Source organism: Hippopotamus amphibius, chromosome 2 (assembly GCF_030028045.1).
Source record: "Hippopotamus amphibius kiboko isolate mHipAmp2 chromosome 2, mHipAmp2.hap2, whole genome shotgun sequence".
NCBI classification, from domain to species: Eukaryota; Metazoa; Chordata; class Mammalia; order Artiodactyla; family Hippopotamidae; genus Hippopotamus; species Hippopotamus amphibius.
The window spans coordinates 32,269,232-32,292,092 of record NC_080187.1 but is presented as its reverse complement, the minus strand read 5'-3'; the positions used below and the strand labels follow the sequence as shown (position 1 = coordinate 32,292,092).

Here is a 22,861-nt window from a genome sequence, read left to right as displayed (position 1 = left end):
AAAAAGTTAGCTAGAAATAGAAGTATATAAAAAGGCAAAAAAATAAAAATAGAATAAAAAATAGCATTAAAAAATTATGTTATAAAACTTGTAGATCCCTTAGGACTAAGATCGTAATTAATAAAGAAAAAAAAAATCCAGAACTGATCCCACAATGGACCAGTTCAATAGGATTGATACTAATATTTCTGTTTCCTTAGAGTCTCAGCTGTCAGTGTCCTTCTACTCGCCTTGGGTTTTTTTGCATTATTCTGTGGCCAGCAGAGCTTCCTTTATTGTTGTCTGTAAGCGTCAGTGTGTGGGGAGGGAGAGGGTACAATAGTGGCTCCTTTCCCTGGGAGTGAGTGAGCAGTGGTGCACTGTTGTTTCAGTGGGGCTTGGAGGTGCCTGTTGCAGAGGGACTCTGGTGGCTCAGGTGTAAACAGAAAGTCTCAGAGTTGGGCCTCTCTTGGGTTTTTTTTTTTTTTTTCTAGGCAGCCTCCCTGCTGCCAGCATTCCAAGGAGTTTTAATCCAGCCCCGCCCGAGGGCCTGAGGGTACTTGTTATCCCTGAGCACCTTAGGTGGCCCACAGGGCATCTCTCCACTGCCTCTTGTAGAGGCGCTGAAAGAGACAGGTTCCTCCCCACCCGCCTGTGAGCCTACAGCATCCAGCCGCCATCATCGCCGGGCAGCTCTCAGGGGCAGGCACTCCTCGCCGCGGACCTCTTCCCTCCTGTCCTCTCGGTCCGTCACCTTACTGGCAACAATGTTTCTTACCCTGAACCAGGTCTCCGGTTCCCACGCTCCCTCTCCCGGACCCTCTGTTCAGCTGTGGATCGCCGTCTCGGTCCGGGAATGCGGAGCTGCGGTACAGACCCTCCGTGTGTCTCTCCCTCCCTCCCACCTGCCACAGCTCCGCTGCTTCACCCTCTTTGAGCCGTCGTAGATGCCTCCCTACCGGTTATGTCAGGCTCCTTGTGGTCCTTTCTGGTGTCCGAGGCCGTCTGCTGGTGTTCAGTTGGTTCGCTGTGGGAATTATTGCATCTTTTGGTGCATTCCCAATGCATCTGTGGAGAGGGATGCATTCCACGTCCCTCTACTTCGCCGCCATCTTTTTCTCAACCAATAGCTGTCATTTATTGAGTCTTCTTAAAGTGTCAGCTTCTGTAAGTGCTTTATGTACATTATCTCATTAATCCTTCCATATTCCTGGAAAATATGCACAATTGTTATCCACAGTCTTCAGATGAGAAAAGAGAGGCCCCCAAAAGTTGAGTAACACAGCTTGTGCATGTTAGACATTAGGATTCAAATCAGTGGTTTTCTGACCTTCAAAACTATGCTCTTAATCATGTTATTATGCATGCTCCAAAGGGAACCTATTCCATTTTTCAATTGTTAAAACATTTCATCTTAAATGCCTGAAATCTCTCTGTCTATAGCTTTTACTCATTGGCCTTATTTTGACAATTTTGGCTAAGTGAAGTAGCTTTCTGGTCTCTCTCTGAATTATTTTTTATAAACAAAACATTTCTAATTTCTTCTGGAAATATGTATTGGGCACTTGACCCACAGGATTATATATTCCCATGAAAGTGTTATTCGTTCCTCAGAAACATGTAACTTTTATAGGGACTGTTCGTAACCTCCCTCCTTCATGCTGGTATTCGGAAGCACTGTCTGGGTTTGTTTCTCTGTCTGTAGCTCTTTCTGCTCACGTGTCTCTGTCAGATCTGGGCCAGGCTGGACCCACAGCGTGCTCTGTTTCGAAGACAAACTCACCTTTAAGTTGCAGCCATTTCCAGGTCATCTGCAGATTCTGAGGTCAATTTATGGAGTCAGCACAACTTGGTGGAGGGCCAAGGGATCTAGTTTGATTTGGGAAATCAGTCATCGCCAAGTAGAGCCAAGATCTCATACCCAGCCATATGTGCCTGAACTTCCCAACTAGGATTAAATTAACAGGTCAGAATTTCTATCCTTGACCCTAAGGACTATCTGAAGTAGATCTATGATAGATTCTTATAAAACCCTGGTCTCCTTTCAATTTTGAGGATTTCTAAGGCTGGTAAAATTTTATTTTGACAGATGCCTCAGGGTCATTGACGGTCATTAATCCCATCTCTGAGGCGTCATGCAGCTCTTGGTTCTATGACTCAGTGCCCAGATGCAGAAGTCACTGACACTGATGGCGGCCACTATTGCTTCTGGGCTCAGTTAAGAAGAAACAGCTTCTGGTAAATGTTATACCAGGCAGAGTCACAGGGCTTTTGCACTTAGTCTCTTGTGCTCAGATTATCCCAGAGAGAAATGTCCATTTTAATTCCTTCTTCCTTTTCCTCCCCAGTCACTTGTCAGGACATTTAGAAAGAAATTTGAAGGTCTCAGATCTCAAGTTCCCTCTTTGTTTTCCTTTTGGCCATATGCACCTTTGCCCATTTAACTGAGCAAGAAAGGAAAGAGAAGAAGCAGAATTACTTAGCCAGAATAAGAAAAAGAGGAAAGATTCCAGATACATTAAAAAGACACTGCAGAGCAATAATGATCCCGCCTATTACAGTACAAAAACCTGAACCATGTCACCTCTCCAAGGTTATAACTCTGTCCTCTATCTAGCCAGAGTCCCCAGGTCCCAGAGGTAGAGAAGGCAGGGAATGTTTCTTATTTTGTCAACACCATTCTTGTTTTATATTCCACAAGTGTCTTGTGATGGAGAGAGCTGGATAGAAGCAAGGAGAGCTTTGCTGAGGATTGGACCTGAGGAAGGGCTCTGTATCTTACTCCCCCAAGCAGAGACTGGGTGGAGGATGATAAAGAAAAGATAGATTCGGGGATACAAGAGCAGAGGTGACCCACCTCTTTTCTTAGTAAGAATGTGGGAAAGAACTCAGTTTCAGAATTCCTCCCTGGTGTACAAGGCTGCCAGGAATTGGCTCAGGCCTTGGTGAAAACTTTTTTGAAGCACCCCCAGCAAGGATGGGTTTGTGTTGACATCCAGCCTAGTTGGACTCTGGACCCCCTTCTGGACCACTAGCCCTGGTCATTTGTATGGCTTCCCCTGTCCTCACCAGCCTGATTGTTGCAGGAGAGCTGGGTAGGAGATGAAGACTCCAAGAAGAGCCACACGGTGACAGGAGCTAGAAGAGACGTGGTGAGCACATACAAGATACTTGCGGGGATCATCAGCCATACTTGAATGAGACTCTAAGGGTGTGGGTGATGGGGTTGCTTGCAGTCTCGCCTGAGCAGACAGGGCAGGAACCACTGAGATTTGATTTTGTCTGCCAACCATGATCCATCTGCCAGGGAAGCCTGGAGAAACTCAGCCACCTCAGATTGAAATTACCAAACCCCTTTTGCTACCAGAGGAGACGCAAGCACTCGTTCAGTCTGAAATGGCATGGGGAATAAGGCATTTTATTGTTCTTTGTAATGCAGACAAAATAGCACTTTGTATTTCACAATATCCAACATTGTATAGCATTGAAATTTTCCATAAATTTTCTACATCATCTCATTTATTTCTCACTGACCAATCAGGTAACAGTCCTATTTGATAGGAGAGAAAACTGATGCATAGAAAAAAAGTTACTCAATTTAATAATCATATTAATAACAACTAATTAAGTCTCAGGAACTATGCTAAGAAAGTTACATGAACTCTTATTTAATTCTTAAAATTACTTTGTGAAATGAGTATTAGTTCCATATTATTGATGAATAAATTAAGGCTCAAAAGACCTTAACCTGCTCGAGGTCACACAGCTAACAAACAGCTGAGTCAGGGTTTAAATCCATATCTTTGTGACCTGAAAGTCCACACTTCTAGCCACTTGCTGTTCTGGGACTGGCAGAACTGGAACTCAGATGTTGTGATTAACTGTAAAATAACCATTCTGTTTTACCTGCAAGGGAGGTTTTCATTGCATGTGAGGCAGATAGCTTCTCAAATAACTTTTTTTGTGTGTGAGCATTTCATTAATATGCATCAAATGGAAGCATATGATTTTCAGATGGATTCATTTCTCATTTCCACTGATTTCATTAATTTGAATATCAAAGCATTTGCTTGTTTATATACACTGAAGAATGAGCACTCTAAAAAGAGACAAAAGCAACTCTATGAAAAGGTTTTGGCATGTTTTTATGAGTAAAAAATAGTTTGTGTGAATCATTCAGGGTTTGTGTGTATTACACACAATAAACCAAATGAGTGTAACAAGTTAAATTTATGAATTAAAGATCTGGTAATTCATCAGCCACCTGTCTGCAAAAGACTTTCGAATTCAGTGTGTATAAAATGCTTCCTCTAATCATATGGAGGGAATATGCAACATGGCTATAAAGTAATGAGATTTAAAATATATAAGAATTTAGATAATCCTTATCACATATTATTTTATTGAAAATGCATTAAAATTATGTATGGAGTATAAGCTCTCCACTCTACAGCAAGCTTGGAGGGACTTTACGTATCTCAGTGTGTGTTCTCCTCTATCAAGTAGTTATTTTAGAGTTTATATATATTTATTCCCATAATACTGCCATTTCTTAAAACATTCTGAAAACTTCCCTGAGTAAATTTCCCCAAGAGTCAGTTTATAACGTGTTTGAATGTAATTTTCATCAATTTATAACCACCCTTCCTTCGTTAACAAAAAGTGGTGATTCTCTATCCTGTAATCTGTCTGATTTACCAAACCGGGCTCTGAACTGCTTTTGACTATTTCTCAAAACCAAGCCCAGTGTCTCAGTGTCACCATTGAAGGGATTCAAAGGACTGTGGAGGAAGTCCCCAAAATGTTGGGAATACGGTAGTAACTTCCCAAGGTAGGTAATATCCCGATTGGGGCTACATACCTTTGAATGGACACATTCAGGTTTCCCCTTAAAAAAAATGGTGTTACTCTGTGGCCTCACAGTTATAAGTCTGAGATCTCATTTTGCCAGTTTAGTATCTTGATTTTTCAATGAAATAAGAAGCAGATTTCTCGCCAGTGTGAGGTGTTCTTTTGAGCTCTTCATCCTATTAAATTTCAATTAAGACATCTTTTTAAAAACAACATTTTAATTAAGATATAACTTGAAGCACACGTTACGATTTTTTTCTGAGGGAGGCTTTCAGTAATTGGAGATTTTGGCTGCAGGATATACTTCTGACACCTGATTAAAAAACAGCTCAGCCAGACATCTTGATTCTGGAGCACAGGTCACATTTTAAACAGTTGATGCTTATTGAGTTCCTCTTTTGGATTTGCAATAATTCACACAGGCTGCTATGAAATTTCTTTTTGTATTTTCTGAACTAAAAAGGAAAAAGGAGGAGGGGAGAGAGAGAGAGAGTGAGTGTGTGTGTGTGTGTACCTTTTTGTGTGATTGCAGTAGATACACTAACTTATAATGGGTTTTACTTTTATTTTGTTTTATTGTTTTGGCTGTGTTGGGTCTTAGCTGCGGCACACGAGATCTTCATTGAGGCATGCAGGATCTTTTCATTGAGGCATGCTTGTCTCTAGTTGTGGCGTGCTGGTTTTCTCCTCTCTAGTTGTGGTGCATGGGCTCCAGGGCATGAGGGCTCTGTAGTTTGCGGCACGCAGGCTTTCTGGTTGAGGCGTACGAGCTCAGTAGTTGTGGCATGCGGGCTTAGTTGTGCGGTGGCATGTGAGATCTTAGTTCCCTGACCAGGGATCGAACCCACATCCCCTGCGTTGCAAGGTGGATCCTTTACTGCTGGACCACCAGGGAAGTCCCTGGGTTTTAGAAAAAGACATTATCCTAAATAAAAATAATGAAGTAGGTGAACTTTGTCATTGATGTCTTCCTCTTTAAACTTCCAGAAACCCTTTCTGGAGCCCCCAACATTGTCTAACTCTAGCCCTCCTAGAGTCTAATTCCTACAGTGCGTTGTTCTCATCTAATCTTCATAACCACATTTAGAGGTTATTGTGCCAGAAGCATTTATAAACAAGCTAATTTCAAAGTAATAGGTTTGTAATGGTGGTATTTCGGGCACTGGTAATATATAGTAACTGGGGACAGAGTCACTTTCCACGAAACCACAAATCCAAACACATTGGATGACTGTGAACCCCAGGGCTAGCTAGAAATTGGAGGCTAACTGTACACAAAACTTTCAGTCATTAAAGGTGGGACCTTTATTGGTAATGAGAACTCCCCCTCACTGCTCACCTTTTGTCTAGTTCTCCTCAATTCTCTGGAACTTCTCTGTAGTTACCAGTAAATATTTATTTTCCATCTTTTCACAAAAATACTTCTTCTACCTTCTTGCCTGAGATATCAGTACACATTGCCCCAGCCCTACGTTAAATCTGCAACCCAGCCCTCTCTCCGTGGAGGCTCCCAGGCCTTCTGATCTTCTGTACCTGGATTTCCACCTGGGTTCCCACTATTACTTCAGACCATTGTTTAATCATCTTCTTTTACCAGTGTATCTTTATTTGAAATCGCTGTCTCTCCAGACTCCATGCCTCCTCTAATACTGATACAATGGTGATACCTAATGGCTGGATTCATAGCTCCTCCTTCATTCTTAGGCTGTTTGATATTTATGCAATTGTTGAACATCATTAGTCAATCTCTCCTTCTTGAAATTCTCTCTTCGGCAAATTCTCTTACCTCTCAACCTGTCCTTCAGTCTTTTCAATGCCTCTTCTTTCTCCATTCTTTAAAAACTGTTGTGACCCCATGCTTTACCCTTTCTCCTACTACCTTCTTCTCGGAAATTATCTGATCAACAGAATTCCCCAAACTCTCTTCGGTATGACTCTTCTTTATTTCCATTATCATTGCCGTAACTCTGGCACCTGGTCCAATGGAATAAACTCCTAAAACGTGTCTCCTTGTCTTAATCTCTCCCGAATTCCTACCGAATTTCCATTATGTCTCCAGCATCATCTTTCTGAAACATAGACCCCAATCTAAGCATTACATTCTTCAGAAATTGTTAATGAATCCTGTTAACCTCCAAAAAAGACAGTCTGCCACAGGCTTACGAGGGAGAAGGGAGGTGAGGAAGAGAGGGAGGGGGAGCAGTATAAGAAGATGTTGTGATACTCTGGCCACTGCTTCACAAGAAGAGATAGTCTGGTGAGTGGCATGTCTGTCTACTTGGCTGCATGGGTTATATTTGGAACAGCTTGTTCATAGATATTACACCTCAGAGCAGGCTGTGGACGGGAGGGAGGGGATGAAATGATGTATCTTTCTGGATCCCTACCTCTCCAGTTCTGAGCTGTTCATAGTTAGTCTGAGGAAGCTTAACACCTCTGTATGGTGACATTCAGCTCTTTCGACAGTCACTTTGAGGGATCCTCTGCCTGTGGTGTGGTGTTTCACTTCCCTGCAAGTGTCAGGAGGAGTCAGAGAGCTAGCTGGCCTGACTACCTGTTGATGGGCCAAGATGGAGTCCTGTATTCCTGAGCAGGTAACTGCTGGGCTCTGGGAAAGCAGCGACTCCAGGCGTGGGAGGTGCCTTGGTTGCTGCCACATCAGAAGCAGAGTGAGCACCTGAGAGCCTGGGAAGCAAGCAAGGTCAAGAGATTAAGGACACAGATAAGGTGGATCCAGTATAATGCTCAACCTTGCTGCGCATCAGGGAATAAATAATGAGATTCCATTTTTCACCTATCAGATTGGTAGAAGCCAATTTGACCATTTCTTGGGTTGGCAGGCTGTGGGAAAACTGGTGCTGTCACAGAGAGCAGCTGGGCACCCACTTTGGAGAGTAAGAAGTGTACTCATACAGAGGAATGCAGAGAGCATTATAGGGCATGACCTAGTGTTTGTATATCAATATGCTACGTTAAAAAAGATTACTAGTAATGGAAAAGAGCAAGTTGCAGAAGAATACTTACATCATTTGAATACAAATAAAACATAAGGAAATGAATAGAATGCAAAGGCAATGGGTGTCAATTATGGTCACTGCCACTGAGTATGAGCCCTATGGAGAAAGAGATGGGCAGAAGCTTTAAGATGCTTAGATGACTGGAAAACAAAGTATGGCACCGAATGTGAGAGTGGAACTTTCTTCACTCAACGTCACGGCAACAGTGATGTGCCCTTGCCTATCAATGACAGAGCGTAAGGGAGGCTGTGATAACCAGTGGACGTAGCGGCCCAGTGGGGGAATGGAAAAATTATGTGTGATGCCCCTTAGAGGCTCTTTGAGATACTAAGGGAAGGTTTTCCTCAAGATTGGGGTCTCAGAGGGAACATACTCTAAGCACAATATGAAAATTCATGTTAGATGAATTTATTTGACTCCTGAGGCCTGAGGTCAATCAGGCAGAGTTAATTGTCCCTTGTCTGTGTTCCCCAAACATACATTGCATTATCTTAGAGATTGTTCTCTGTTCTCAAGAGTAAGGATAATGTCATATTTATGTAGGGTCCTCAATATGTAGTATCATAACTATTACATAGTGAAGACATTAATGTTTGTGGATTAGATGAACAAATGATTGGCCAGGGTCTCTGGAAATCAGTTTGAGCTCCTTTAGGATGATAAGCCTCTCCTCAATGTTAGGATGATAGCTCCTCTCAAATCTGAATAAAATATTTAGGTGAGAGAATCAAGAAATACTGTGTGGCTGGCTTGAGTCTAGACTTGTCAGAAGCCACAGGAACCATCATGCCATTTGGGAATCAGTCTGAATATTTGTGAACAGCTGCATACCTGTCCTTCAGGTTCATGTAATTGCATGGGTCAAAGCTAATCAGTGAGTAAAAGCCAAAAATTGTCATTGTATATAGTTTCTAGCAGTCAATCAAAAATCAAATTCTGGAGCACTCACAGTTATGACAAGGTTTGATATGTGTGTGTGTGTGTTTGTCTTGTATGTAGTTTCCTTCATAAAACCTGAGCATTTCATGCAGATCTCAAAGACCATGTTAAAACATTAACCACCACAATATAACAACAAAAGTCCCTTCAAACTGACAGATGTTCTCTAAAAGAAGATAATTTAAATATATATATATATATATTTTTTCAGATAATAAATGTGTAAATTGGACTCACTGATGCCTGGATTTATTTCAGTTTAGCACTTCTGAGGGCTCATATAGGCTTAAATTCCTTTAATATTGGTAGGTCTGAGTTTTTCTCAATAAGAAGTCTTTTGATAGACTTTACATTTAGAATTTAAATATAAGCAGCAAATACTTTGCTAGATTATAGGCATGGTATAGTTTACATATTTTAGACTCTATTGTTTCAGACACTGATTTAACCCATTCCATTTGGGGGAACATGTTTATATCTTTTGACAAATTATAACAGTGCATTGAAAGTATTAACTCACCAAAAATAACTAAAATCATCTAAACTTTGTATTTGGCCAAAGATTCTTTCTTGGAAAAGACTCTAATAAAAGTTAGATCCAGTAGACAGCAATTGTAAGAGAAGGCAAAAAACAACAGACACTGTATTATCATATGACATCACATTTCTTTGCCTGGATAAACTTGTACTCAAACTCTTGGTCCTCTGACTCTGCCCCGTTCCCCCCATTACACACCCTCCCAGCCAACGAGGGTATTCTGTCTTCTCTGTTCCCACTGGGCTTGTGTTAGGCAGTGTCCTTTACTTGAATTATTTATCCATCATTGTGTCCACTAGGTTTTTTCAGTCCTCACAGTGATGGTATCTTAATTTGCTGTGGAGTCTTAGGTCGTGCTCAGAGTTTGATTTTAGGAGCAGCACCATATGGTTTGGCTCGATACAGATCACACTGTCTTTGTGTGGCCTCAGTCATTTGTTTTACATGTATCTCGAGTGGTGAGAAGCCCAGGGTAAACTTCCCTTAACAGGAAAGATGGTATACGAGTAGATTATGTTTTCTAAAACATATGTTTACCAAGACTTCCGGAAAATCTAAAAGCTGCTAGGTCATGTACAAATCACCCTCTTGAAATGGATGATTATTCCTTTTCATTTAAAAGAAATTCTCATTCTTCTGGACCAAGCTGAGAGTTCTCAGTTGACAGAACAGGGGGCTTCTGTGTCTTTACTTGATGCTGACTCTTTGTAATAACTCAACACAGTAGTTTCACTCTTTTGCCTTCCAATCCGATGTCCACAGAGACCAGAGTGATCTTAAAACATAAATCAGGTCATCTCATTTCCCTGTATACAATAATGGGTTCTCAGTGCTCTTAGAGTAAAAATCAAATTCCTCACCATTTGATCCAACCGCTCGTGATGAATTCCAGCTGAATCTTGTCTCACCCTTCCTTATTTCAGTTAAGATAATACTAACTGCTCTAACAGCTCTCAAGCTTAATACCAGCAGAGGTGTATTTATTGCATATATCCAGTGGGTAGAAAGAGGAGGAGAGGATGGGCCTTTGCTCCACGAACTCATTCAGGGGCTTAGATTGATAGTCATGTGGCATCTTCACACTTGGGTCTCAACGACACTCTAGGCATTAATGTCCAACTGGCACTTAAGCAAAGAGAGTGGAGGGTTTGTATGGGCCGCATCTAGTTGTGGCAGTCCCACCTAAATTCTTTTGACCAGGGATCAGTCACATGACTGCTTTCATGCAAGGGGGTAAGGTTGAGAAGTAAAATCTCTTACTGGAAAGACACCCCCCGCCCCCAAACAACTCTACAACACAGAGAAACACTAGCTGTCTCTTCCACACTCCTCTTATACATTATGCTCTAGCCACTCTGACTTTACTCTGGTCCTGGCATATTTCTACCCCAGGGCCTTTGCCTGTGTTGTTCCTCTTCTAGGAATATTTCCATTGCTTTTCACATGACTGGTTATTTCTTTACTTTTAGGTCTTATCTTCAATGCCATTTCATCAGAGAGTCTTTTTTTTTTTAATTTTATTTTATTTTATTTATTTATTTTTTATTATTTTTTTTGGGGTACACCAAGTTCAATCATCTGTTTTTATACACATATTCCCGTATTCCCTCCCTTCCTTCTTTTCTTAACTGCATCTCAAGAGTAGGATTTTCCCAAGCACCTTGCTGGTTTCCTTTATAGCACTTATCATAATTGGTAATCACTTGTTTCTGTACTTGTTTTTGTTTGTTTCTCCACTAGAGTGTAAGCTCCACAAAACTATGTATATGTTTGTTTTTTACATCATTGAATTCATAGTGCCTATCATTGTGCCTCACACATAACATGTGCTTAATAAGTATTTTCCAAATTAAGGCAGAGGCTCTGGGTAATAAGTAAATTGTTACATATTAAACTAAAACACATTACTTATCATTAATATAGATTTATATATTTAAGATTCTATGGCCAGGTTTGACACAACACAGTCAATGAATCATGATGGCCCTACACAGACACTTTATATTAACCCAGCTCTTTCTTGAACAGTCATAAACCAACTATTCCAGTAGCTACTGCTGCATAATACGTTAGCTCGGAATTTGGAGAATTAAAACAGCAACATTGTATAGATGTGCCACATCTTGTAGTTTTGTCATCTTTCACACATTTTTATGGGTCAAGAATTCAGGAAATATTTGACTAAATCACCCTGGTTCAGAATTTCTCATACCGTTATGGTCAAACAGTGGGTGGAGCTAAAATGACAGTGGGACCAGAGCAGACCTAGAGGCTGAAGGTTTCCAGATAAAGTGTTCCTGTGAGCAAAGCAGAAGCAGTTTGGTGTTTAGAACCTGGCTTTGGCAGCATTGCGTCCCTTCTGCTGTCTGCTGTTGTTTGAAGTGTACAGTTTCAAGCTTAGAGGACATGGAGCCCATCTCTGGATAAGAGGAGTCCCAATGAATTTGTGGACATATTTTTAAGCTATCACACTAACCAGGAAAGAATGAATAGACTCCTTGAACTTTGCAGAGTATTTTAAGACCTTGTTATTACCAGGCTTTCTCTTTCATCCTACTTTTTACACAGGCCATCAAGGAATTCCATGACACTTCACTTTGTACCTGCACAGACGTCTTTAAGATATGTATGTATGCAGGACCTCCAATTTGAAAAGTGCCTCCTCTGCGCATATTATGAGCACACTGACATTGACTTGAGTACTCGCTTCTTTTCATACCATTGGGATTAGGCTGCATTGATCCTTAACTTTGCTTTGGCACATTTGTGGAAAAGAGCTTTCCTCACAATAATTGGTCTTGGATTCCCAGGCTTCATATCCTACATAACACATTCTCTGTTTTCATTAAAAAGCTTTTTTTTTTTTTTTTAACAGTGAGTCAAATATTCTTTACTCTGGTCAGAATTCCAGAGGAAGGAATTACCATGAGTTCTAGGATCCTGCTTTATAACCATCTCCCTAAACGTACTTCATGGGATGTTTTAGAAGGTGGATAATTTGAATTAGAAAACACACAAACTGCTGTAGCACACCAAGCCACAAAATGCACATTAATCAACATAATCCTTTTACTATGAGAACTTACTTATAGTCAGAAAAATGTCATTCCAAGTATAACCTTGAGCAAGGGTTCATTGACTTTTAAAAAGTAAACATTTTATTTAAAGAAGAATTTTATGTTTACAGAAAAGTTGCAAGAATATTACAGAGAGTTATTGTATAACTCACATCTGTTTTCCCTTATTGTTGACATTGCTTTGGTACATTTGTCACAATTGTTGAATCAATACTGATACATTATAATTCACTAAAGTCCATACTTGATTTAGATTACTTTAGTTTTACCTAATGTCTGTTTTCTGTGCCAGAATTGCACGATGTATTTACTTATCATGTCTCCTTAGACTCTTCTAGACTGTTACAGTTTTCCACACTTTACTTGTTTCTGATGAGCTTGACAGTTTTGCATTGAGAACAGCAAAAAAGGACAGGGAAGCCCAAGCATTGTTCTGTTAGGAAGTTGAGCATCGTGACTAAGAGAACAGACTCAAGGGTGGAATAGCTCCGTATGTGAACCCTAGCTCTGGCACGTACCAGCTGTATGACTTGAAGCTCCTTAACCTACCTGAGCTTCAGGTTCTTTACTAAGTGGGGAGTACTAGTGCCATCTTTATAGGGCTGCTGGGGGAATTAACTGAGGTAAAGCATACAAAGCATCATGCTCAATGCTTAGGAAGTACTGAATTGCTATTTAAAGGTATCTAAAGTAGAGGTCAGCCAACAGAAGCCTTTTTAAAGTATAACATAACTGACCTATTTTAATGGCAATAATTACAGTTACATTAATGCCAAACATGTACTGCACACGTGCCATGTATATACAAGTCACTATTCCAAGCACTTAACATACATCAACTGAGTAAATTGTACTACTATCACTGAAAGTCCGAACATTTTTTTTAAAGGGTTTTTTTAAAATTATGTGTAACATAGGCAAAATATTTAAGTTAATAAATTTTTAAGGAACTTCATGTGTTCTGATTCTTTCCACTGCCAATCACCTTAGTTCCTTCAAAGTCATAATCTTCAGGATAAGATAGCCCTTTCAAAAAGTTTGCTCAATCCACAGCTGTCATGTGAGTCAGCCTGCCACAGTTCTTTTAGTTAGCCTTCTTTGATCTCCAATGGAATATGAACACTGCAAAATTTCCCACCTGTAATCTTTGGGATCCAATTTCCTCAAGCAATTTACTTTAGGACCATGTTTAGGGTCAGGAGATGGATCTACCTGGTTCTGAATTTGACACCCTCTGTATTAAGTTCAAATCATACTCACTCCTAAGCCGTCACACCCTAGTACAGTACAGATCATTGGGATATGCCAATACCTTTTTAAAATCCACACACGGTGTTCAAGATAAACGCCTAAAAAAAGAAGCCATCTTTGTTTCATGTGAACAATAAAATTAAAGTACTAAATGAGTACAGCTGATAATTTAAAAGCTTAAGATATGAGGGAGATTATCAGCTCTATAGTCCTGGAAGCAATCTGTATGTTTATCAGTACACCCCCATCACTTGATTCTGTTTTAGGTATCATGTTCCTTCTTATCTGTATCAAAACTCATACTGAACAAAGAGTTCTGGGTTGCAAAAGAGGATTTATTTTTGCACCTGTCTGTAAGTCAGTCCAACCATTTTAATAGTATTATTTCTAGGAAAGTACTTCTCACATTTTAGATGTGGGAGAGAATAAAAAGAACAATGTGAATAAAGTCATGACAGTAGATACGTATGTCAATATATGGATGGAAGCTGAGGAAAGTGAACCAAGCAGACAGGTCTGGGTGTGGGTGTCTTAAACAGGGATATATTGGAGCAGGATGTTAAATCATTATTGAAGGATTTTGACAAACCTGAGTTTATGGTGATTTTTTTCCATATCTTCTTTCTCAAGACTTGCTAGCCAGGCCTGGTGGGGTGGGGAGGGGCAGAATCTGAGGACTGCCCTTACATTCAAACATTTGGCATGAGTGAGATTCATCAACAGAAAGTAGGGAAAATGCTCTCACCTCTCAGGGTGCCCATGGCTTAGAAGAAATGGAAACCTGGCCTCACTGTCTTCATGATTCCTTCCCCAAACACCAAGAGACAAGTGTGCTCATGACTTACTAATTAGGTGGAACCACTGCAATGATTTCATTGCTGTTGCAGCTTCCACCAAGAGCATGTTTGATTCGTGTAAGGCAGTCAGAACTATAACCCAGTGCTAGCAAATGAAAACAGACAGGGACGTGATTCCTAGTGAGTGTTTCAACTTTGCTTACTATCAACAAGGGTGACAGGGGATTGGAAAAAAGGGTCTGTTTGCCAAAAGGCTGCTTAGAATTCCCATCTGTTATCATAGGCAAATGTTTCATAAAGTAAAACAGTGGTTTCCTCCCAGAATAGCTTTGGGAGCTGAGGACAGAGGAGGAAATTAACTACTGGGAAGAGTTCCCTTGATGGCACTTAAGCTGTTCCAGGCTTCCCTAGTGGCTGTTGTTATTTTCCATGTGGATGCTCTTCAGGAGGAAAAGCAAACTGGCATCTTTGTTTAAAAAAAAGTGCTTCAGTGCTGCAAAATCTCATATTTAATATCAGCGGCAGCCTCAAATTCCTGGCACCTCCAAAGTGCTGGGCATAATCGCCCTTTTAAATCCTTCAGTAGTCTAACATATTAGTTGTAGTGACTTTCATTTTAGAGATGAAGAAATTGAGGCTTTGAGAGGTAAAGCATCTTTTTTTCCTCTTGATCATTTTTTAAAATTTTTATTGGAGTATAGTTGATTTACAATGTTGTGTTAGTTTCAGGTGTACAGCATAGTGAATAAGATATATATATATATATATATGTATATAAAATCTCCACTTTTTTTAAGATTCTTTTCCCATATAGGCCACTACAGAGTATTGAGTAGAGTTCCCTGTGCTGCTATACAGTAGGTCCTTATTAGTTATTTGTTTTATATATAGTAGTGTGTATATGTCAATCCCAATCTCTGAATTTCTCTCTTCCCCCACAACCCCTGGTAACCATAGGTTTGTTTTCTACATCCGTGATTCTACTTCTGCCCAAGGTCAAGGAACAGAGCTGGGATATGAACCCACATCTGTCATTTCTAAAGCTCATGATCAAAACCACCGTACTACAGACCTGTGTCTAGAGTGGCAACGTTTGTGTCTTGCCCAAGCAGTATCAGTGATGCCCTGTCTGGAAAAGCCTAGACAACCCAGTGATAGGTTTCTGAGTTAGAAGAGATTTTAGAGATGCCATAGGTTCTCAACCTGCCTGCGCATTGGAATCCTCTGGAGACTTGAAAACATACTGATTCCTGAATTCCAGTCTCTCAACATCTGATTTGATTGGTCTGATGTGGCATTTTGTGGAGAGGGGAGGTATTTAAAAGTTCTCCAGGGGGTTCCAATATGACCCAAGGCTGAGAACCACTGACATAGACTAACCCTCCATGACTGGCTTCTCCTGTTGCTCATGGACAATCAGCATCAGAACCACCTGGGGGTTAGTTAGAAATGCAGATTGCCAGGCTCCACATCAGGTGACTTGCATTCACACTGAGGTTTAAAAGTGCGGCAGAGGGCAGCTAACAGCTAAAGGATGAGGAGTTGCATGAGGAAGAAGGAGGCGATGGGCATTCTAGACAGATGGATGCATATGCCCGGAAGAGGAAGAATGGCACATTTGGAGACTAGAAGTAGGTTATAAGATCAACCTTTTCACACGCGCTAGATGTGCTTCTGCCCCAGGACTTGGCACTGGTCACCTCCTCTATCTGCACGGTTCTCTCAGATCTGCATGATCCCAATAAGGGCCTTCTCAGTAGTTTATCAGTAAGGGCCTGCCATGATCACCTCATTTAAACTGTAATCTTTCTTTCAAATCTGTACTCCCAGATGCCATCATTTGCTCTGTTTTTATTTTCATAAAACTTGTAACTGTCTAACATGCTAAATGATGTGCTTTTTTTGTCCTTATTTACTGCCTACCTCCACACAAGAATGCAGGCTCAGTAAGTGCCCAGATTTTGTTTGGTGTCTACGGGAGTGCATCCTTCAGCACCGAAAACAGTACTTGGCACTTAGCTGCTTCCTATATATTTGTTGAGTTCATGCACTAATCAAATTATGAAGAGCTGAGTAGGTTGTGCTTCCTTTACCTAGAACTTGACTGTGAAGTTCACCAAGAGGCTTTTCGGGACTTTAAGTGGGTAAAGGACAAAATCAGATTTTCACTTGATTTTAGAAAGACCACCTGCCTGCTGTTTAGCTAGTGGACTTTGGGTACGGGGAAGTTAAAGGCTAAAGCCAGGAAGGCTAGGTGGTGACAATGGCGCCCTGCACTAAGGGAACAGAGGCCAGAAAAGATGAGATGCATTCCAGGCCGGCTTAGGAAGTAGCCTCAGCAAGGATTGGCTAAGGGGGTGAGGGAGAGAGAAAAGTCATCCTAGGTTTCTGGTTTAGGCAAGGAGAGGGGTGAAAAGCCCTCAGAGAGTGCTAAGGAAGAACCCACATATGGAGGGAAAGAGCAAAGCTGTTGTGAAGTATTAAACCCTAGACTGATAAACTGAGGAAATTTGAATTTTCATTCACTAAACAATGATATATATTTAACTGTTGGCACTATGCTAAGCTCAAGTGTGTAAGTGATATTTATTCAAGAAAGTACTGGCTGTGTGTCAGGCATGGTGCTGGCTCCAAGGGATACAATGATGAACAAGGCCGATGTGGACTTTATAAAGAGAAACAGATCAAGTGCTGTGCAAGTTAGAGGAAGGATGTAAGAGAGAAGGAGAGAGAAAGAGAGAGAGACAGAGACCTAAAGAGAGATTACTTTCATCTGGGAATTCAAGGAGATGCAACTTTCTGGGATTAGTAGCATTTACACTGGAGCTGAAAGGACACGTAACATTTAGAAAGAGAGAGAGGACAAATGAATCAAAGGCATGGCAGCAAAAAAAAAAAAAAAAATCTAAATCATATGTCAGCAATAGCAAATAATTTAGATTGTTAGGAGTTTTGAGACAGAGTGGGGGTTTAATGAGAGGCAAACTTGTCAACACAGATGGAGATCCCTGAAAGCCAGGTGATAGATTTTCAACTCTAAGATTCTCTAAGAAATTAGCCTGAAACATAATAGGTGCTCAGCCTGTGTCTATTCAGTACATCTATGAATCATTTTTTAAGGGAGGTGACAGTTACAAAGTGCTGTTTGGGGAAGATAAACATCATTTCTGTACAGATGTTGGCGTATAAGGGAGAGAGGCTGGGAAACGAGGCTATTTTAGTTGTGCATTAGATAGACTATTTACTGTCGAATAATCCCCATGTTTTAGTGTCAGACCCATGAAAGTCTGTATTTGGTTTTTGTGAGTGTCCACTGCAGGTGTTGCTGGTTAGGTGGCTCATATAGATAGAAAGCTCTCCTCTAAATTGTAGCTCAAGCCCCCAGCCTCCTTATATGTTGTAGTTTAGGCATCTTCTAGGTCTTTGGAGTCTCCTCCATTCAACTCATGGATTGCAAAAGAGAAAGGAAGATACTCTCGAGAGGATTCTGTGGGTCATCCAGAAGGAGCAGACAACGCTTCCATCAGACAGAATGCAACCCCATGACATCAGCTAACTGTAAGGGAGGCTGGGAAGTAGGCTGTGTGTCCAGAGAAAAAGGGCTCCACCACAGTAACGAAGGTGGGAGGTGAGAAAGGTTAACTGAGGGAATAGAGAGGGAGATATGCGTTCACTAGATACTGGGAACGTAGAATTAATGACAAATTGCTACTGGTTGGGCACAGGATGGCAAAGGATACATTTTCCAAATGTAATTGTCACCAATAAAAAGATGTTTACATCACAGGCCTTTGAATTGCGTGTTAACATATCCCAGCTGCTTTCTATTTGAGAAGGAGACTGTTATAGCAACTCATGAGAAGATTCACAGAGAAGAAGCTGTTGCATCAATATGAAAGCTTTTTATTCTCCTATGTTTTATTAAAGAAAATAGTTCACCATTAATGTGTACTGTTAGTTAAAAGTTTGAGAAAGCATGCGTCCGAATCTCCGAGGTTTAGGTGTGCTTACTGGTTTACTAAAGGATAAATAATTCATGAACACTGTGGGGAAAACCTTTTGCTTATATGTCTCTACCTTGGCAGATTGTTCTGAGGACTGTAGAGAAAATATAGGTAATGTACCCAGTACAGTGTTTAGCTCCTAGAAATAAAAGGTAGCTGCTATTATTATGTGGATGTAACAAAGACAATTATGGACGGATGGGTGTAGGTCAGGTGAACTAGGCATCACGTAATAAATCCTGGCATGCTTGTATAGCATGGTGACACTTTACAAGTCTAATTTTGCTGGCTTATTTCTCAAAGGAACTTCCAATTCAGTCGTAGCTCACCAGTGCAGGAGTCTCAGCTGAAATTTGCTTTGCAGCCGATCTATTGCACAATTTGAGGCAGCTGTGCACAGCAGGCATTTCATTTCAATGACTATATCGTGAAGGGTGTTATGCGAAAGGCCACTAATCAGGGAAAAGGCTCTCTTCAATTGGCCACTTCTCAGGGTCACATGCAAAGGAAAATCTGCGTGTTTTATTAAGAATAAACCAAACTATTGGTTTGTGTACAACCTGGATCATTTACATTTTCAGTTAAAAAAAAAAATGCTTAGATGTTATTTCCAGTCCTGTGTCTTCCTTCTCAGTTCATTAGCCTGAATAAACTAAGTTCCCTTGGCGGAGAAATTGATTGTAGAACTGTGGGTTTCTTGGGGCTGTTTGTTGCCACATACCCAGATAACCTTAATAAGATTAGCCTTGTCTTTTCCTATGGGCTTTGATGATGGCAATCTACCATATTCTCCAATTAAAATCCTTGTCACGCTTGACTTTTGTTTTGCTTAATTTTTACAATGTATGCAGCTTGAAGAATAAAAGTCGATTGATCTGTTTCACTCCTTCTGAGTTAAGTTGTTCCTTACACGGATTTCCATGCCCTGGCTCATGTTTCGTGCGTCTGCAGACCATGTATGAAGCAGACGGTGCTAATCTGCATGAATCTGATTTATGGTGAAAGAAGATGAGACCATGAATATTAGTATCCTATTATCATGGGATGGTATTCTAAACACATACACCATAAAAATCTCAAAATATGAAATCAAAGGATCTTGGGGTCACCTGTATAATTTCTATCCCAAAGAAATGAAGCTGGGAAAGAGCAGGCACACAAAGTATGATTCCAGGCCTTGCCATGCAACCAACTGTGGCTCTGAGGCTGCAAGTTTTTTGTTAAGTTGTGAAGTACTAGGTGGTGTATTGATGTATCAGGAAAACTGAACATAGCATCCGGTGTCTTTCTGGATCAATTAAATGCAAGACATTAGCTTGACGGTTTGTGAATGCTCATATTTCAGCTTAGGTGATTAGCTGTTACGGAAATCAAGTATGATATTGGGATGTAGCATTTTTCCCCTTTCCTGAAAAGAGTTATTGGAAATGGATCTAATATTTGAACATTGAATTTTGGATCTCATTAATCATCTTAACTCCCTAATTTTCCCCAAAGAAAAGTGAGGTCCAGAGGGATGAAGCAGCTTGCCCAAGATAACCCAGCAAATAATGACTTCTTTGCAATATCATATGATAGCCCATTGGCAGTAACAGGTCCACAGATGGTCCTTTCTTTGAATAAACATCAAGGCTCTGTCTGTTCTCCAAGAAAATATTTTCTCTGAGATCATGGTCATGGTAAAAAATAGGTTTCCTTTCTCTAAATATGACTTTATGCTCCTGTTCTCTTTGGTTGCTACATTGGTCATTCATACATTAAGTACTCACTGAATATCATCATGTGGTAGGTATTCTGCAAGGTTTAGCAAGACAGCAGGAGAAGAGTGAGTATGTTATGTACTGAGTGGGGCCAAGTGTTCAGCTAACTATCAAATAATTACCCAGAAAAAAGTCCACATAATAGAAATGCACTTGTTACAATGACTATGGGGGCGGAAGATTACAGATAGAAGTTTATGAAGTGCCATTAAAAACCCCCAGCAGTGATCTGATTCTAAAGTGAGGTGTTTTACTTCTCTTCCCAACCAGAAGAAATTAAGGAAGATCACTTACTGTGAGCCACTAAATTTGAACCAAACATTATGTGTCTCATGTAGATAAACTTTCACGGCCAATTGTGAGAAACCACTCAAATGATGTAAAAATTAAGATTCTTGTAAGAGCCGAGGGAGCAGAGAGTTGTTAAATAATCTAGTGTTTAAGAGAGGTGATGTTTATGTTTAGTTTGAAAACTGAAGTACTCAAATGGCTCTAAAAAATTTTTTTTAACCTTGAAAATCATTATTTCCTTTTACAGAGTAGCAGTTTTGGTGATTTGCCAAGGGTTATATGCCTGAGATCACAGATGTAGCTTCACATCAAAATAAATTTTAGTTTTGCTTCATGTTAAAATATATTTAGCTTTCTTATAATACCTTTCCTTTTTTTATAAAATAGCTTGATTTTTTTTTGTTAGAATAGGACTAATATTATTGTATCTCTGCTTAGCAGAACTGACATTCCACCAGCTTTGTACTAAATTATACCTCTTGGTCCAATTTTCTAATTACAAATGACATGTGGAATAAATTTTCTAATTACAGATGACATGGGAACAAAAGGTTCTTGGATGAGAGTGATGGAAAGATACCAAATGATGGAGAGTTGTTAGGTATCTATCTGGCTAATAATAAAAGTCTCGTGACTAGAACACTCAAGCCACAGATCTGATCTCTTCCATAGATTTATTTGTTCATCCAAAAATTATTTATTGTTTGCCTCCAAGTGCTACAGATAAACCAGAAAGCCAGAAGAGGTCCCTGCCCCCAGAGAACGTACTCTGTGTAGAGAAGACAGATGATGAACAAATAATTATCGCTCACCTTCAGACAGAGGTAAGCACCAGGGACAAGAAAATGAAATAAGACGACGTTGTAGATGGAGAGTGTTGGAGCGTTCCTTTAGCTAGGGTGACCAAGAAGGTCCTTCTAAGAAGATGAAGATCAAGGAGAGAACGGATTTAGGCAAAGGGAACCATAAGGGCAGAGACCTTGACCTGGAACAAGCATGAGGTGTTGAGGGTCAGAAAGGCCAGAGTGGCTGAAGTATAATATCCAAGAAGGAGAGTGGCATTAAGAGATGCAGCTAGAGATTTGACAGGGACCTGGACAGGGAGAGCAATAGTTCTCAAAGTGTGGTCCCCAGACCAGCAGCAATCAGCATCGCCAGGAAATCTGTGAGTAATGCAGATTCTCAGGCCCCACCCCAGACCTACTGCATCAGAGGCTCGGGGGTGGAGCCTGGCATTCTGAGTTTTAACCAGCTCTCCCAGTGATGCGTGCTCAAACCCAGGACCTTGTTTGCCATGATAAGGAATTTATGTTTTATTCTCCACAGGAGGGTTTTAAGCAGAAGAGGGAAAGAATGTGATTTAGGCTTTGAGAAGATAACTTTGGCCTTTGTGAGAAGAATGGACAGATTGATAGTTACTCTTTTATGTATCTATTCTGCCTAAAAATTGTAGCTCAGCAGGAAGGAACAATTAGCAGATTCATGCGGAGTTCTGTTTACTTTTATTGTGAAGGATAATTGTGTTCAGTCTCATGCCTGAATTCCAGATGTCAGGTACCTGAAAATGCAAATGGTAATTCCCTACTGTGAGATGTCAGATAACTGAAATTCAGACACACTTGTGGAAATGCAAACCCATTATCAATTGTCGTTGGATACTAATGTCTTAAGTAGGGCAGATTTTCTAGTTGAAACAAACAATTGGCTTTTGCAATGAAATATAATTAGGACAGTTGTAAATTAATACGTTGTCTGTTTTACTCTGGATACCAGCCCAGATTTAGTAGAGTGTGTGTGTGTATGTGTGTGTGTGTAAAACATGCTTCCTAGAGTGGGGACTTAACCTTCATACCATATAATACCTCTAGATATTTACGGAGTCTTCAGGGGATGATCTAAGACTGTTCTAGAACAAATCTTTTCAACCACCACTTACATCTGCCATTTTCCCTTCTCTCCTTTTCTACTTTACTTTCTTTCTGAGATATGCTTAGTAAAGCCATATGAGGTCATTTGTGCCACAACTACCACAGGTTTACCTATACCATCTCCCATTACTAGACATGTTGCCTTTTGTAATGTTGCCTCTTGGCTCTGTCAGCTTCCCACTTAGGTTAGTGCTAAGGCTGCTGTATTGAAGGGATAAACCTCATACAACCTGTTGGTGCCACAGTCAGACAGACTAAGCCCCAAGACGTGCTGCCTGCAAATCTCATAGCCATTGTGAAAGAAAGCCACTCTTTCCATTCCTGCTTATGTTTCCTCTCTCCTTGGGACTCAGACAGAATGCTGGCCACTTCTACCTCCCCAAGGGTATCCAGCTTCCATGTTTTGGAATAAATTTCCTCTTGGCACTT

The 22,861-nt window shown here is 40.5% G+C and overlaps 1 protein-coding gene and 1 non-coding gene across 2 annotated transcripts in view; one reads left to right on the top strand and one right to left on the bottom strand.

Moving 5' to 3' along the window:
- The window catches only part of PLPPR1 (phospholipid phosphatase related 1), a 278,562-nt gene that overhangs the window by 30,417 nt on the left and 225,284 nt on the right, over positions 1-22,861 (top strand). The window lies entirely within an intron of this gene.
- LOC130847252 (small nucleolar RNA SNORA40) lies at positions 13,923-14,052 on the bottom strand. Its single transcript, XR_009052035.1, has one exon. It is a non-coding gene; the product is annotated as a small nucleolar RNA SNORA40 (small nucleolar RNA).